The 17,730-nt window shown below is 46.0% G+C and overlaps 1 long non-coding RNA gene across 1 annotated transcript in view; it reads right to left on the bottom strand.

Annotated features, from left to right (window-relative positions):
- Nucleotides 1-305: 305 nt before the first annotated feature.
- The window catches only part of LOC148224148 (uncharacterized), a 122,715-nt gene continuing 105,290 nt past the window's right edge, over nt 306-17,730 (bottom strand). The window contains exon 3 of the long non-coding RNA XR_015802831.1: nt 306-450. This is a non-coding gene — a long non-coding RNA (uncharacterized LOC148224148). The remainder of the gene's footprint in view (nt 451-17,730) is intronic.

The raw sequence follows: 17,730 nt of genomic DNA, 5'->3' as shown, positions 1-17,730 counted from the left end.
TTTCAAATGCCTTTTTTCTCTGGGAAATTAAACAAAATTCCATGCAAAATGCAGCCCTCCAGTTCAAAAACTGTAAATCCAAAATTAGCATTTCATACTTTAAAAGGTAGCACAGCACAATTTTCCATTGAAAGGTCTGTACAGTTGTCACAAATGGGTGCTTCACACATGACACTAATGCTACCGATGCCTTTTAAGAAAGCCACCTTTCTCTGATATTATTTTCTTCTCCTAATAATCTGCATACACTATAGTTCATCCCTACGGAAAAGAAAGAGAGCTCACTTACTTATCTCTCATATGGGAGCATTATGCTTTCAGCAATTCAGACAGATAGGCTGGGCGGGAGGGGGGCGCGATGCCGAAGCCTCCGCGATAAGAGGGAAGGAATTGTGGCCAGCGAAAGGTTAATCTTCCCTCTCCAAGTCCCTCCTTCTGCCTCGGCATAACCTGGAGAGCAGAGAAAATGCCAGGCTTACAAAGTGAGAAGACACACCGGCACTGAACTGTTCCTGCTGCATCGTGCGGCACTTCGCGCGCGGGGCCGCGCCTGACCTAATTAACAAAAAGCCGTCGCTGAAAGTCAGGGAAGCAGCTTGGGTGACACCAGAGAGGACCAGAACTTGCGAAGGAGTGTCTGCTTCCAGCAGCTGCTGATCTGCCACTTTTGGCTCAGATGGCTCCCGCTGCTAAGCCAATTTTTAGGGACTCTGGTGACAGCGAGTCGACTGAGCAGCAGTAGTTGAGATGAAGCGCCTTCCCCTTCTCCAGACAGATCCTGGGGGCATTGGCTTTGTCTTGGGCAATAGCTTGGAGAAATCACCACCGTGAGAAGTTCACATTTTTGGCTGTGTATATACAGATATATGTATATAAAACACAGGGAATTCAAGCAGAGAGCTGCTCTGCCTACTCCTGGGCACGGGGACAGACATGTAATGCGGTTTGTCAGCCAAAAGATGTTACGTGTGTCTTCACACAAACACTTTGCTGGCAGCTCATCGGCTTCTGGCCACACAGTCCAACATCCCCTGGTCAGAAATGCTGGGCTGAAAACCACATCACCAGCCAATTGCATCTGGCTCGTTTTCCCCCAGTGTTCAGGGACAGAGGTGTGATGGCCTGTGCTAAGGATCATCCCTTCTCCCAGCCCTGTCCTCAGAGAGGAGCCAAGGATGGAGAGCCCACCTGGTGGCCTCTTAGCTGGGTAATCCCAGCTTGTCACTGAGAGGGAAGTGTGTTCACAGGAGCCAGTGCCAACAAAATTAAGCATTTCAGTCAGTATTGAAATGGTTTGATCTGAATTCACCATCAAACATTTTAAACAGCTGCCTCACTCTCATTTGCTCATGGCTGGGTCAAGATTTAGTTTTCAAAGCCTGTGCCAAACCTTTCACTGGTGTAAATCTGCTGACAGAACAGGACAAGATGTCCATGGGAGCCTGGCCCCAGTCACCCATGGCATGTCACCCATAGGAAAAAGCTCTTGACCCTCTGCTAGAAGTTGGATTTGCACCTGATTACAGGCAAAGACTAAATCAGCAGAGTCAAATAATCACAGTGAGATACTGGTTGCTTACCAGTTGCCATGCTGGGGAAAAAGTACTCAGCCAAGAAGGATGGAAAATGGCAGCAGCAGAGAACACAGTGAATATGATGGAATAATCCTGTGTTCCCTGTTGAGAAGAGGTTGGAAACACGACAAAACTTTGCTGTTGAGTGAGCTGCAGCTTACAGAGAGTGATTGAATGATTTAAGGTAGCACTTGTTCAGCACTGGAAATATTTATACTTAAGGTCTGTAGGGAATATCATAAAAAGGGTCTTCTAACTCTATTTAATATCTTAGTATCTGATTCCCAATTAATACTTCTTACAAATTTTTGAAACACACAAGAGGTGACTTCCCATTTCTGCTTGGGACCAGCTCCTCAGGAAGACCAGGCAGTGAGGAGACACAGACCAAACTGGCAGTGTGAGAGTGTGGTCCACAGGGAAAACAAAAGCCCCACCAAAAATGCCCAACACGAACACAAAGCAGCAAAAACCAGAGCAGGTTTTAAGTACAAAGCTGCCCATTCTGATAAAGATGAGGAACCACTACACGATCACTGGGGAGAGGAGGCTGAGCTGAGTGAGACAGTGCTGCCAAGAATAGCACTTGAAAGGAGGGCTCTGATTGCAGGCAGAAGGTGACTCTGTATGCACAGACAGGTATTTTGTGCCACATGAAAACCTGAGAAGTGTGGCAGCTGCCTGTGCCTCCAGACACGAGACAGGTTGTTCATGGTACAGGAGAGCCCTGCTCTAGGGCCGTGCTCATGCAGGGACAGGGAAAGGCTGATAAGAGAAGGGACATTTGGGAGCCCAGGTGTCACCTCACCCCGACCAGAGGAAGGCATCAGAGTGCCAGGGGCTAATGAAGGATACACAAGGGCTTTGCTTGAGGAGGGGCCCTGTGAGAAAGCCCAGCTGTGGCAAAGCTGATGTTGTGCCAAGGCATCAAACAGCCTTGCAGGACAACCAGCAAACCTGCCCAAAGAACGTGTCAACAGCAGAAATTATCCTTCAGCAGAGGAGATGAGGCAATCTGGGGTGGTGACAGTGGGAGCAGGGGAAGCAAAGGAAGTCTGGGCAGCCTGACCCACAGCCATGGCAGAGCAGGTTGCTCCAGAGAGCCTACACAGTGCCGGAAATAGAAAACCTTCTCGTGCTGTCCCCTGACATGCAGTTCTTTGAAATGTTTGCATCTCCAAAGCTTCTGGGTTTGGCAGCACTACAGACATTGTGTAAAGGGGAGAGCCCCTGGGTTTGCTGTTTCAGTGAGAGCAAAGGGTGCAAGCCACCCCTCTGCTCCCCTGGCATCCTTTTCTGCACAGCCCAGGTGTTTGCATCTCAACAGCAATTTTTGTTTGAACCCAGCACGATGCGATGAAATCCCAGCGCTTGTTTCACAGAGACATCCGGCTTCGAGGAAAAGATCACACTCAGCTTTGGATTGCAAGCCCAGGGATGTCATAAGAACAAGTCAATTACTCCACAAATGAAGGGAAATACTCTACAAATTGTAGCTGAACTAAGTGGAGAAGAGAAATGAATCTGTAAATCATCAAATGGTGTGTCTGTTTAAAATTATTATCATGCAATTAATATAATGTTAGTTGAGCAAGATGATTTTTGTGTGTTTTGGGATTTCCTAGTTTACATCTTTCTGCGTACAGATCTAGATCTCCAGGGCAGGTAATTTTTTTTTTCCTGATGTCTCATAAAGAGAAAGAAATGTTGAATACAAAACCTGACAGGAAGTTTTTCCTTTCAAACTATAGTTGAAAATGCAGCTCAAATACTGTTCTTTTCTTTGTTGTTACAAGTTGTGAGTAATACACACATTTGTTCACACGGCAAAGGCTGTGCTCATGACAGTAGCCTTGGAACAATGTCAGGTGGCTGTTGCTTACAGGACAGGACTACTGAGGTCTCTCCCAGCTCCAGGTCCATGTGTATTAAGAGCTGAAGCTGGATTGAACTGCTGGCCACATCACAGAGGTGTGCAGGCTTCATGCACTGCCTGGAGTTGGGGTGCCCAGAAAACTCTCCAGGAACAAATAAACCTATAAAATATCCTATGGGATATATGAGAATTGGAGCTGAAATTTAGTATTTTCTAACTGCTCTCGCCCTTCCTCCTGGGACTGCTGCTGATCTTTGATCACTTCCCTCATTTACAAACGCTGTCATCTCGCCATTCTCCTTCTACTCCATATCATTAATACAAATCTGGAAACAATGGCTTTCTCCCTGCTAAAACATTGCAACATCCCACTATTTGTTTCCTCTTCTAAAACGGATCATTCATTATAACCCATATCCCCCAAAGAATTTTATCACTTGAAACCTGTTTGCAGTGAATCTAAAGTAGCCGGAAAATCATCTCAGAAATTCCTGTGTACGCTGGAGCCGGCTTCTCCTGGAAGCCCAATAAAGTGTTGAGTCCCTCTGCAGGCAATATCCATTTTTCTTCTTTCTGATACAGTCTCCAGCAGTAACCCCTGCAGCTGTGCACCATCCCTTTTTTTTTTTTTTTTTTGCTGCTGAAATTCACTGCTCAGCTCTGTTAGCTCTTGTACCCACTTCATCCCAGAGAGTTGGGATAATTGCCTCCTTGCTTCGTCATTCCACCACCTCCATGCTTATCACAGAGGTCAGCTTTTCTTTTATCTCTCCTATAACCAACTCGTTATTTGCTGCTTTCTCTTGCAAGGGACAGCCTGCTGCTCCCTGACTCCTGCCCCATTCCACTTTTCCTGGTTTTTGTGCACCTTGTTTGAATATTTCTCCCTAAAAGGACACCTCTGTCTCTCAGCATTTGAATTTAATATTTTACTTTGTGGTCCGTGTTCCCCAGAAGCAGCAGAGGTTTGGGTGAACACTGACCTGTGTGATGAGGTATCACCAAAATAGTTTTACCTGCAGTTCGAGAGTTGTGTGAGCAGGGAATTTCCCCAAAAATCTGGGCAGCCATTAGGGCCATGGAAGGGGTTTTTTAATAAATTAAATAGGAGTAACATGCTCACTGTTTTTTACCTGAGAAAGGTTATGCAACCTAGTAATGTTAAAATACAGTCAAGGTGAGGCTTGGGACTCACATTGCCAAAATGTTGGTAGAAAAGAAAGGAATGCTGAATATAAAACAAAATAATGCAGAGAATGTTCTACACTGTTAAGGGTGAAGGCAGCTATGGCTATGCAATATTTACCATCAGGGAGGCTTGGACCAAAGCTCCCTTTGAACTACTCACAGTCAAGAATAAACCCTAATGTCAGTATGTGAAAATTTGGAGTGCAGAAAGGGCAACCATCCCTTACAAGTCCCCAGACTATCTAAATACTATTGGAGACACTTTAAAACAGATGCAGGTGATCAGACTCTGAGCTAACCCACAGAACTTTTTTCTCAGGACATAGAGTATTTTGAAATAACAGCAAATTCTGGACAACTGAGGAGTGGGTAATAAGGTCTGGAAAGCACAGGCAGAGCCAGGCTTACTAAAATCAGCCTTGAAGTGTTGCTCACAAATTGTCACCAAAGCACTGTGAGAGGAGTGCAGACAGGGCAACTTTTGCAGAGATACTAATGACACTCCTACTTCCAGGGGCTTTCAGAGGATATTATGTACCCATTTCCCTGTTTGAAAACGTGCCTCTTCACATAAAACAAGAGGTCTTTGCATTTTTAAATAACACATCCACTCGTGTAAAATCTCTCCTCCAGCGCTCTGCCGAGCAGCAGTGGTGCTGTCTGGAAATACAGATGTTTTCTGGAAATATGGGTGTCTCCAGCTTTTCAGTCCATGTCAGCACGATGAAGTTGAACTTCCTAATCAATGATAATTCACTGTAATATTGATGATGACACTCATCATGCACAGAGACACCATCCCCGAATTTTTTGGTGTTGCTTCAGTGCCATTGTGAAGTTCAGTCAGGCTGGGCTGTCACACACTCAGCACACCAGGACAAAGCCAGGCTTCATCCTGAGGCCACCAGAACAGCAGAAGAGTCCAGTCCCACACCTGCCACCAGCCAGCCCAGCAACCCTGAGTCACTTTATTGGCTTTCTTCCCCTCACAACATTTTCTGTTTAAATCTGAAGCTCTGTGAGACAGCAAATGTTTTCCTTCACTGGGGAGTGCACAGTTCCTGCCACGGCAGGACCGGTGTCTCGGCCAGGACCTTGAGGTAGTGGGGTAAGAAATCAAGCAGAAAGAGCTGGCAGGAGAGAAGCAGCACCCCTTTGCCTCAGCAGAAATCTGGTTTCAGAGGGGGCTTGTTTTAATCCAAAAGAGCAGAAAACGCTTGGGTAATGTTCCACTTTGAGCATGCCTTGCTACCTGTTTCCTAAGGTGAATGAATAATCAGCCTGTGCTACCACAGTGGGGAATTTGGGTCTTGCACATGACTCTGTTTCTTTGTCCAAGAGGCCAAGCTGGGGGCCATGGTGTTCATGAAGGGTCTGTGAGCGTGGCAGCTGCCTCTCACTTCTCAATTTGCATTCAGAAGCAAACCATAGGGCACACAGTGCCACACGACACTGAGGCACAGAGCCTCTGGAGCCACCGGGACCTCAGCCACGGCCATTTGAGCAGCAGACAGACACCAGAAACCCCTGAGGAGCCACTGGGGCGTGTTGGCCACTCCACATCCCACACCTGCCAGGTGGAAAGCCCCCTGGCCACCTCAAAGGCACAGCCAGCAGCCTCAGCAGCAGGTCTGCTGTCACCTCACGTCCCTGCTCATCCCCAGCATGGAGGGGACGTTCAGGGCCAGCTCTTAGGGACAAAACACTCCAAACACAAACACCTCCTTGCATAGGTCCCATAGGGCAAGTCATGAACTGCTGGTGGCAGCAGGGATGTGACATCCTCGGTTCTTGCAGGCAGAGCCACCAGTCACATACCCGGGGAAAGAGCACAACCTGCTTGGCCAGGATGTTCCACAGAGCTCGTCCTCCTGCTGCAGTCAGTGCATTTGCAGGGCCCCACCATGGCTAAAGTGATCTTTCACACTTCACACCAGTGGACATGAGGAAGGCACACTTCTCCTTCATGAACTTGTTACTTCAGACCTGTTTCCCCCTCCGAAACACGTCGGTGCTGTTCAACGTGGCCGGCCCTGCGGATGTGAGCAGGGCGTGTGTTCAGCTTCTCATCTGAAATATTTGCATGAGCTGCTGGTTTCCTCTCTCCCCACTGGGGACAGGAGGCTTTCTCTCACTTCTCTATTTCATTGTGATCTATAGAAGCAAGTTCAAAAGGGCAGGAGTGAGGGTCTCACATCCTGATGCTTTGCCTCACCCTTGTGAAAAGTTATTGGTGTCAGTACAGCTACAGTTGCTCACTTCCCCCCCAGCCTCTTTAATTTCTTTGCCACACTTGATGACAAACAATAATGAGCTTTTACATTCCCTCACTAACTACTTTATTTCTCACACTCACAGGAAAATATATACACACTCAAACATACATATATACACACCCCTACATGCCATTTATTGGTTAAGTCCTGAAAAAAAATTATTTACCTCAAGATATGGGTGGGTTGTGGCCTTCAGCCTTACAGGCTTTTAAAAAGCTACCAGTGATAATTTCTGTAATAGTTCTTACCATATTAACATAAAAACTTTGGTCTGAAGAGTCTTTTCTTTTTCCTTTGTGACAAAGGCCATGGTTTGCACTCTGCATTTCTTAGCCCAATAAAAGTTGTGCTATGCATGGTACCTCAATTTCCCCACTCTCCATCCCAGAGCAATCTGTCTCTGTGTATCACACTCCCAGTCTCCACATCTGAGTACCTATAAAGGGACTGCCAAATAAAATGTTGTGAACGCTGCTCTCCATTCTCACTCACTAAAACTTTGTTGAATTTGCTTGGTTTGACACCTATTACAGCTCAAAGACTGTTTGCTTCTCCCCTGCAGGGTTGTGGAAGCAGCAAAAGTAGTGGGGAAGGAAAAATCTTCAAACCAGCTCACTGCTTTCTCCCTTTAAACTGCTGAACAGAAGTGTTAAAGTCTCAAAGTTTTGCTTTTCTCTGAGTTTTGTTTTTCAGAGTTTTTTTAAATGACTGGCTGCCACAACTCAAAATGCCTCGTTCTGTATCAGCAGAACTTAGTCACACTGATAATTCAGATTTCCAGGCAAGATACTTGGAGTGAACTTTCCTTTTGGTTTTCCTCTAATACCAAGAGTTCAGATAATTTTAATCTAACAATTGACTTCATTCTCTCGTTTGAGTTTTCCTTTTCCCCAAATGGCAGGAGAAAAAGGGGGAGAAAAAAGAAAAATAACAGAAAAAAAGAAACACAATTTTTATTGCATGGAAAATGCCTGAGGGGAACAAACTAAATTCAGCACTAACTTGCAAAGGCAGATTTTAAAGTTGCAAAATCAGAGCATAATTTGGCCCAATATTCTGTTTCAGTGCTTGGCTCAGTGGAGAAACCAGGACGTGTTTTTTCCTGCCTGAGAATTATTGTTAAAATGAAAAATGAGTTTTCATAGACAGGGAAGTATCATTGCTGCAAGCAAGCATGAACAATGCTGAATCTCAGTCATGCGTAAAACCCAAGAAGTGGCCAAAAAAGAGCTTTTCTGAGAAAGCTGGCAATCCCTGCTTTGGAAAGTTGTGCCATACCCCACGCCAACTCGCTCCACCAGCGCCGGCTGTGGAAATTGCTCTCCTTGAAACAACATCTACCTAATTTGTAGCAGTTAATAGCTAACAGCATATAATTTTAAAACCCAGCCACACTTTGCTGGTTCCTGCTTTTAATTAAGCCTTACTCATAGCGATGAAGGGAGTGGGGATTGGGTAGGTGGGAAGCTGGAGCCACAGCCTGGGATGAGCAGGGGAAGGGAAGGGGACCCCTTCCCCTTCTCCTAAGTGTGAATATTAATTCAGAGTCCTGTCAATCAGGGCTGGTTTCTATGGCCATGGTGGGCCTAAACTAATGAAGAGCCACTCACCCCTCGAAGAAGCCCGTGGTCAGAACCCAGCCACAGAGCTCCTCTGGATCAAGATGTGATAGGAAGTTAATGATGTATTAGAAATGCACGGTAATTATTGCGATTTTTAAAATTAAAGCTTTTGCTCGTGCCATAACTGGTATGAGAGTGGCAGGAGGGCTGGAGCAAGCAGCTGCCACCCCCTCACTGCCTGGCATGGCCACTACAGCCCCTACACGTCCTCCATCGAGGCCAGGAAGCAAAAAGGTGCCGTATGTTCCAGGGCACCCTGAATAAATCGTGTGACAGCAGCTTGGACACCACTCAAGTATTAAAGCAGAGCTTTTCCTGGGCCAGAAGCAGCTCAGTGCCCCTTGCTAGCACTTGAGCCTTTGTGCAGGGAAATCTGGAGTGGCTGGGACCAAAGGTCCCCGGCCATCAAAGCTCCATCTCTCAGGAAGCGGCGGAGTTTTGGCGTGCAGAGTCTGGAGGCGATTCTCTATCTGCTGCTGAATTTGTTTTGCAATTGCAGAATGTCTCTGTCCATGTGCCATTAAGAGCTCAATTCTTTTATTCGCCCCCCTCCCCTCCCCGCCTTTTTAAAACATCATGTTTATGCAAGTGGACAGGAGGCTCTCATATCTGGGTCACACGTTTGCTGGAGGTCATTGAAAGGCTACAAAATGGAGCATGCCTAATTCTGCTATTTCAGAAGTTTTCTCACATGTACTCAAGACAATTATGCCTATTAAATGAGTTCATTAAATTTCAGAAATCCTTTGAAATTCTGACATACCAAAAAATATGCTGAACTCCTTTCATTTCTTCTGACACCTCCTACAAATGCTCTAATCCGAGGAGGTGCTGGGCACTGGAGCTTGGCTGCCCATGATGTGGCCAACATATTAAGCATGTCCTGTCTCCATTGCAAGCCAAATAAACTAAGTAAATAAAACAGGGCATCGAGGTCCGTCAAGTGACCTTTTGTAGCATCACTGTCACTGGCTCAAGCACCGCTCTACCAGTAATTTAGAGACAAGGGGTAAATGTCACCGATGCTCCTTAAGAGCTGTGGGGTTTGTGACAGGATGGGACACTCAAGGCTTTTCCAGGATCGAGAACTGGCTCAATGATGAGCTGCAAACTTCAGGGATGCAGGAGAAAAGCTCTGTGTCATCTCCTCTGTGTGGGACATCCTGGTCCCTGCCCTCCCAAAGGAGCATGGGAACCACAAAAGGACATTTTTTAGGCTAGGGCACACATGGAGAAAGAGGGCATAACCAAGTCATGGAGAACAGGCAGAACCACCCCGTTGGGAAGTGGCTTTTCCCACGATGAAATGCCCTGATACTCAAAGGTGCTGAGCATCAGGAACTGTGAGTGAACAGGAGCTGTGGGTGCCCAGTCACTGCAATCACATCCCACAAATGCTGAGGTGCCAAGCACTAGCCATGTATCGTTTTACAATACACGGAAACAGAAGCCAATAGCTCATTGTTGCAATATTTGTCATACACAGACATCAGGCCATGGGATTGGCTTGGCATCATAAAGTTCTCTGAGCCTACAAAGAAAGCAAAGAGTTGCTTAGGGGAGCATGCCTCTGAGCAGCACTGCCACTTCTGGGGAACTGTGTATGGACTCAAAAGCAGTTTGGAAATTAAAATGTACACAAGCTGATCGCTCATTAAGATGTGTTTCTTTTTGGTGTGTAAGAGAGCATTTATCATAGTTGGCCCACACCAACAATCAGCTTTGGACAGGAGCCACCTTTACTAATGAATGGGAGGGAACAGTTTTTAATCTCTCTGAGATCTCTTATCAATTGATTTTGGATGATGTATGGGAGGTTTTGTTCTCCAAGAATTACGATACTCCTCGAGTGGCAGCAGAGACCCAATATTTTTGTTGTATGGCTTTGTCTCCTGACATGATGCCATTTGGTCTTGACACTGTAGCAGCCTCCCTGCAGACTCTTCCATTGTCTCACTTTATCCTTGTTTCCCTTGCATTGTCCAGCTTCCCTGTGATTGCACTAACACAGATCTAAACAAACAAGGGAGAGGAGAATAAACCAGCTGGTACTTTTGACGAATTCTAGCCACAAAATATTTAAAAGGTATTTTTCAGCTCTGTGCTTGCTGCTGCAGTGAGAATGAACCTGCCTGGGTGTCACGTCAAGCCCTTGAATGGTACCTGCAAACGAAGGTGGCCAGAAGGCACTAAACTGGCATTGAAGAGAGAGCCTTTGATCAGGTCCTCAGGAAACACTTCCTCTGTCTTCCTGAAGTGTAACTTTAGACCAGGCTCTACCAAGGCCACTTCACTCTTTTGTGCATCCCCTTGAGCTCCGTGGTGAATGAGCTGAAACCTGCTCTGTTTCCTTTAGTAGGTGGCACGTGTCAAGGATCCCTGCGATCACTTTTTTTCCTTGCTTTATCTAAAGAGCTCCTTGCAGGAGCCCGGGGTGTCAGTGGTCATGAAAAGAGCATGGCTGGAATATTGCAGTATTTTATCTGCTCTGGGCACACAATTAACTGAGCCCTATTAGTGGCTGGAGTCTCAGGCCTGCATCCAAACAAAGAGGTGTCAGATGTCCTTCAGGAAAGCAGGAACACGGGTCTCCTCATGGGGGATTCCAAAGCTGCTGGGAGCCTGGTGGCTCTGCCCCATGTGTCCAGAAGGACAGAAGTGGGTGCTTGAAGGGTGTGAGTGGATGGAAGATCTCTGCAGCAGCTCTGAGTACCCCCAAATTGCTCACATGGCTCCAGTGGGGGGGGGGGGGGGGGGGAGGGGTGTCAGTCTGGCTCCTTCCTAAGTCAAGAGAAATTCTGTGTTCAGTGCTTAGCCCCTCTACCAGCCCTTGCAGGATCATCCCTGAGGATGTGGTCCCAGGTGAAAGCAAAGAAAAAGAGGACAGCAGAAAAATGGGACAAGAAAGAAAAACAATACAGCTTCTTTTGCTCAGCTGCTATGGATTTCAGGATCTCAGCCTGCTACAGGAGGAAGGACCACAGTGACCAACCCTTCTGAGGGAAATTCCCTCAGCTCCTCTGGATAAACACACACATGGAGCAGAGTTTCTGCTCCCGTACGTGGATTCCCACGTCTCCCCATTACGATCAGCTCCAGGAGAATAATGTCATACGAGATGTCAAAAACAAGAAGCAACATGCTAGAAGAGTGCCACTTGGAAATAAAGCCCTGCTTTTATTGGATAGCTGATCTGCTAAAAGCAGTTATTTGAAATATCTGCAGATCGTTGGGATCCGTGAATAATTGCTATCTGCACATCTCAAATTCTTTACAGTTTTTGCTGTTACATAGCTCTGCATGTCTATAAATAGTAGAGCAATGTCGCTCACTGCATAATACAGTCTCTGTGTTTTTACAACTCATCATGAACTTCTATGTAATTTATTTTTTATTGAAGAATTCCAATTAATGGCTTCCTGGTGATTTTAAAGCCTCAAATTATCAGTCTCTGAAAACAAAGCAGAGAACATAATTATCATAAACCGAGAATTTTTCATTTTGAAGCTTATCTGTTTGTGCTAAGTATCTTGTCTGTAAGTAATTAGTGCCTTTATTTTTTTTCAGTAAAAATAATGACCATTCTATGCTGCACATCCAAATTCCACTAACTGCTAGATGTACTGTATACATTATATTTGAAAATGCACCACCTTGGACCAGCTTTAAAGTATTTCATCAAATGATAATGGCAACAACAAAATACATCTGTTTGTTGGAATAAATTATGTGACATATTAAAAAAACCCCAAACTATTATATCTTTTTCTCTTCTAAGAGTAAAAAGCCTTTAAAGAACATGCACTTACTTATTACCATGGTGGCATAGGATGATGGTGAGCTGCTTTTAGGCTATTTATAATTCCCTAGTGCTGATCAGGTGATGGCATAGATGGACAGGGCACCGTTGATGTGGATGTCTGTCTTTACTGATGCATCTTTGCACTGTGCTTAGTGCACCCAACCCAAGGCTGGAAGCCGAGGTAGGTAACAGGAGAAATCTGCAGCACCTCTCCCCAGCACTCCTTAATTCCCTCAAGAGGGAATTTAAACACAACAGTGACATCCTGCTCCTGGAAACCTGGGGGAGCAGAGTGGATTGGGATACTTAGAGGCACTCCTGTGCCAAGAGCAGATTTGTGGCACTGATATTTTCACAAAGGACAGAACTTAGCATGAGTTTCCTGCACAGTCTCCCTTGGATGCTCAGTGCCTGCCTGTCCTTGCAGGTGGGATGAATTTTTGCTGTTCCAGGTAAATCAGTTTATAACTTGGATTGTGAGGGCTGGTCCTGCCTGCCATCACTGGAACTGAGCAATTTCTGTGCTACGTGATTCCCTGAGATACATCAGGAGTCCCCCACAGCAAGGATGGAGGGAGACCTTGGCCAGATCTCTCATCCCACATTTGCTCTACACATCCAGAGCATCCTCTAAGCAATCCACAGAGGAAGGTGGGGACCAAGCCCTAAAAAACAGGAGGACTATGCCCTGTACCAGCCCTACTCAGCATTACCACAAGTCTAACACACAGAGCCCTGCTTTATTTCCCTGTCTTTTACAGTAATGCCTTTTCTATTGTGGCATCAAGCAAAGAAATCACATAGTCAATAATCCAGCAGCAATGCATGTTGGATAAAGTGGGGAGGAATGAATTAGGAAGACAGTGAGGACACTTCCCTATAAGAATATGTTCCTGGTGATCTGTGGACTCTGCACAAAAGCAAGCTCATTGCCAGACTGCCCCAGACTGTTAATCAAATAACACTTCCAGCCTGAGATAGGCTGGTCTCGACTAGACACTGCACCCTCTGCAATGCCTGCAAACAGGTATGAAGCACCTCCCTGCTTTTACTTTCATAAGGGATTCTGCTGATTGCAGTAGAAACTTCCTAAAGAGAGTGAATTTTGAAATGAACCCAAGGTAAAATGCTAACACCATAATTTTAAACCATAAATAAACATGCCTTAAAAATCCAAAGTCAAGTTAGAGTAACATCAGCTCCCCTCTCTGGCTGGCTCCTCGCTCTGTAGGAAGAGGGGATGGTGCACATTGGTTGGACAGTGAATGTCCCTCGACATCTGAAGGGGGTTCAAGGTCCCTTCCCAGGCTGACCATGGCACAGATCAGAGCTGGTGACTGTCCAGCCCCAGCTCACACCTCCTGCATCCTTGAACCAAGATCCCGGGCTCCACTTCTGAGTTCCCTCTCATTTTGGCAGACATCCAGGCCAGCTGCTAAAATAAATCTTTTTTTTTTTCTTTTTTTTTTTTTTTCTTCCCCCCGCGAGCCCCTGACGTTCTCCTACTGCAGAAAGGTAGCAATAGTGCTGGTGTTTCTTGGCTTTCATCCTGGCTGTGTGATCCACCCCGAGCCACCTCTCCCCACGTCTCCAGCCCGCATTCCCAGGCTGCAGGATGAAGGAGAATTCGCCGTCTGCCTTGCAGTCTCTTTGCTCCCAGGCACTAAGTAAATGTCAGCTTTTTTCGCTGTGTTACATACATTGTTAATTTTAAAAAGAAATCCAATATCATTGTTTTTCATGCTAGCTGAGATGATTCTGAAATTTAATAAAAATAGTGGAATTTTTCATTAATGGCAGCCAGGGTTTAAGCCAGCACTAACTTTCCATAGCAGCACGAGCAGATAAAAGGAGGTCATCCTCATCTTGTTATATTGCAACTGTCCTCAGTCACAACTTCAATGGCAATGAATTCAAATGCAGCCCTTTTGCTTTACTGAATTAGCATAAATAAACTGGCACAAGGGAAAGGGACATCCCAAGCACCTAGAAACATTAGACCAAATGTTTTCTGTGAGACAAAAATGCAAGAGCAAGGAAATTATGTGAAATACTTTTTCCTGGTCAGGCATTTCTCTCGCTCCAGATCTGGCAGGGAGGGAAAAACTAGGGGTAATTAGGGTAGGAACGTGGCTAAACATCCTGCAGGTTCACCCTGCCTCTGTGGCAGCCTATCCTAAAGGAAATCCTTCTCCAGTGGGTACCCACCTGAATTACAGAGCTGAGCAGGTAAGTGCATCACTCTTAGAGAAATTACTACACCATCATCTGTAGTATCTGAATAGTATCTGAATATCTTCAGAGAAGATACCAGCATGGAGTTTGCCTTCCCTGACTGCAGCTCTGTGGTCTGCCATCACCACATGAAGGATGAAAACTAAGGGGAAGAATGTGAAAAAAATATTTTGCTTGCAAAGTATATTTTCTTTATGGTTGTTACTGGAGGGAAAAAAAAAAAAAAGAACCAAACCTACATTAAAACTGTGCTGTGAGGCATTTGTTCTTTCAACTTTGTTGTTGTAAAAGGCTCCCCAGGTCTCACCCGTATCTGAGGCCAAAGTAAGTAAGGCCCTTCCTCTCCCTCAACTCTTCCATTACTAAATCAGCAGCTCAACATCCCCTCTCCCAAGGCCCCCATTGAGTGCCCACCTTACAGCACGTTAACAGTCAGTGGAAAAATTGGGATTGTCAGCAAATGGCCATCCACACTGCACGTGGGACCAGCAAGATGCTCATCCCTCTCCCAGCCAGGTCTTCCACCAATCAAGGAAATGTTTTTTTCCTGAGCCTCCTATTTGGATATAACCAGATAAATGCAAAAAGCAAGAACAATATCTGCTCTCTCCACAACGGTGTTCCCCCCTGGACATTTGAAGTCCCTTTTCTATGTAAAGCTCTGTATAACTGCTGCTGAGGTTGGTGGGAGAGAGGGGGGGTGGTATGGAAAGCAGAGAGCAAACAACCCTCCCCAGTGAACTCCCAAAGAGCCTGCCCAATTCCAGTGTTACACACGCTTTTATTTTGGCCTCTGTGTCTTCCCAACAGCAAGACCTTCATTTAACAAGAAAAATGCAACTTTTTTTTTCCCCTCTCCTTTGCTTCTGAGCCTGGCCTCTAGACGTTCAAAAGCCAAAGAGATCCCAGAATTCACTTTCTCTGAGCAAGAACACAGACTGAAGTTTAGCCCCAGGTTCTGCCTCTGCCAGCACTGCACTCTGATATTAGGAAATATCAGAGATTACAGAGAAACTGAGAGCAGCACTTCTGTGGGAAGACTGAAAAATATGAATGGCTCTTTGCAGAACAGCCCTTTCTTCCTGCAGACTTGCATTTCTAAGTTAAATTTGTCACATATTTTCCTGACTTGTCACTGCAAGCAAGGAACTTACTGCAGCAGGAAATTCACTGGGTTTCCAGGAATTTTCCCCAAATGGCCATTGATTCTCTCCCTGAGCATCGTTGGCATGATTCAGGGCAGAGCTTCCAGGCTGGCACTTTGTGCTGGACTGCCCCAGCCAGAGCAGCAGCACAAATCACTGGAAACTTTGGAACTGGAAATTGGCAGTAATATGTGATAATGAGGAAGACAGCTCCTGTCTGTGCTGCAGAAGCCTGACCTTTTAACAGAGCAAATGTCAGGCAGAGATACACAAATGTGTTTAGACCAGTATCAGTTGCTTGGCTGTGGGGGTGCTCACACGGGCACATGGACAGCGAGGGATCTGCAGCCACTGTGCTTGCAGAGGGGCACAGTGCTGCAGCTCACTCCTGGAGGAAATATCCCTGGAAGCTGTGCTGGTGGGTGCAAAGGGGCAGATCCTCACAACAGAAGGTGGGTCTTGCATATCCTGGGTTCAGTGTATCCATATTTCCCGACCCCAGCTCACTCAGAGCACATAATGCTCTGCCTTTCCATTGGGCTGGCTGTCCTTCTCATTCTGCTACACCCAAAACACTTCTGGTTTCCAGGGCTGCCAGAAAGGACTGAGCTGGCAAATGAGTCCAGTTGGGAACCAGTCAAAAGCCAGAAGGGCAGCTGGCTTGGGTAGGGATGGAAGTTTGGGATTCAAGGCCCAGCTCGTGGCCACCACCTGGAACGTCTGGGAGTCTCCATGTGTACTCTTCTCAAATATTACTTTAGTTCCCCTGTCAATTAAGGAAGAGCTACCACTGTTCCAGGAAAACAAAAATAATAAAATAAAGATCTGCTTCTTACTCTTCCCACACTCAGATGGGGACATCTGGCACAGTAACAACATAGAGCAGACCTGTGTGATCCCAAATGCCCATCCACCTCTCCTCCTCAGTCCCAGGAGGTCTTACAGGACACATTTATAAAAACCCACCTAAGGTACCCCAGAGAGCCCTTAAATCAAATCCAGTTAAATTCATCCAATTTCTTTCCTAAGAGGAGTTTCATCCACATGAAGAAGACCAGCAGGACTGGTCCCTTAGCATGGAGCATGTACAGTCAGCCAGCACAACCAACAAGCTGCCAGCTGGGAAATGTGTGGCTCCAATGCCCAAAATCCAGCACTCCTACCCCAGAGCTCCCATAGCTGCATTTCCTGCTGCAGGGAGGAAAGCCAGGGTGACAGAGATGCACAATAATTGATCATTAGCTCTGCTTTAGCCTTGCAGCAGAGCTGCTCTCCTTGGGAGAGGCACAGCAGCCATCCACAGGGAGCATCCTGGTATCCCTGGGTGATGGTGTGTGGAGGACACTCCGAGGGGTCTGGCTGGCCCATCGGGGCCAGGGGAAGCAGCAGCAAGGGAAAAAGCCCAAATTGTTGTGCTACCCGAGTTAGCAATGCTGTTGGGGGATAGGAGAAGGTAATAAGCAGAATTTCCTAGGAAGCACGCTGAAAATAAGGTACTAAGAAAAGTCACTGAAAATGTCAGGCAAGCCAACAGGGAAAGGTCCAAGGAGCAAGCAAAAGCACAGCATATACTTTTTCATCTATTCAATCTGACCCTGGGCCCAGTGCCACAATCTTTTTAAGGTTAGTGGTGGGAAAGCTGCCTTTTGAATGTTTGCAGAGGCCTATTAACATCCTGTGCTGAGGAACCTTAAACCCCAGGTAGTATTTCAGAGGAAATGGACAGCACAAAACACAGACTGAAAATTAACCACAGCAGACCCCAGGCCTAAATAAGTTCCACTAGCCCTTTCTGAAATCACTTAAAGGCTTTCCTTCCAGTTGGACTCCTGCCCAACCACTTTAATAGGTGCAGCAGGCAGGGGGGAAGAAAAAAAAAAGAGGGGGGGGGTGAAGAAAAAAGAGAAAAATAAAAAGGAAAAAGAAACCTATTTGGCCCAGTAATTTAAACATTCTTTGCAAAATAATAATAAAGTAAAAAGAAAAAAAAAAGGCACTTTAACAAAAATTGC

This window comes from Sturnus vulgaris, chromosome 3, assembly GCF_052056855.1.
Source record: "Sturnus vulgaris isolate bStuVul1 chromosome 3, bStuVul1.hap1, whole genome shotgun sequence".
Lineage (NCBI taxonomy): Eukaryota > Metazoa > Chordata > Aves > Passeriformes > Sturnidae > Sturnus > Sturnus vulgaris.
This window is presented reverse-complemented; position numbering and strand designations above follow the sequence as displayed.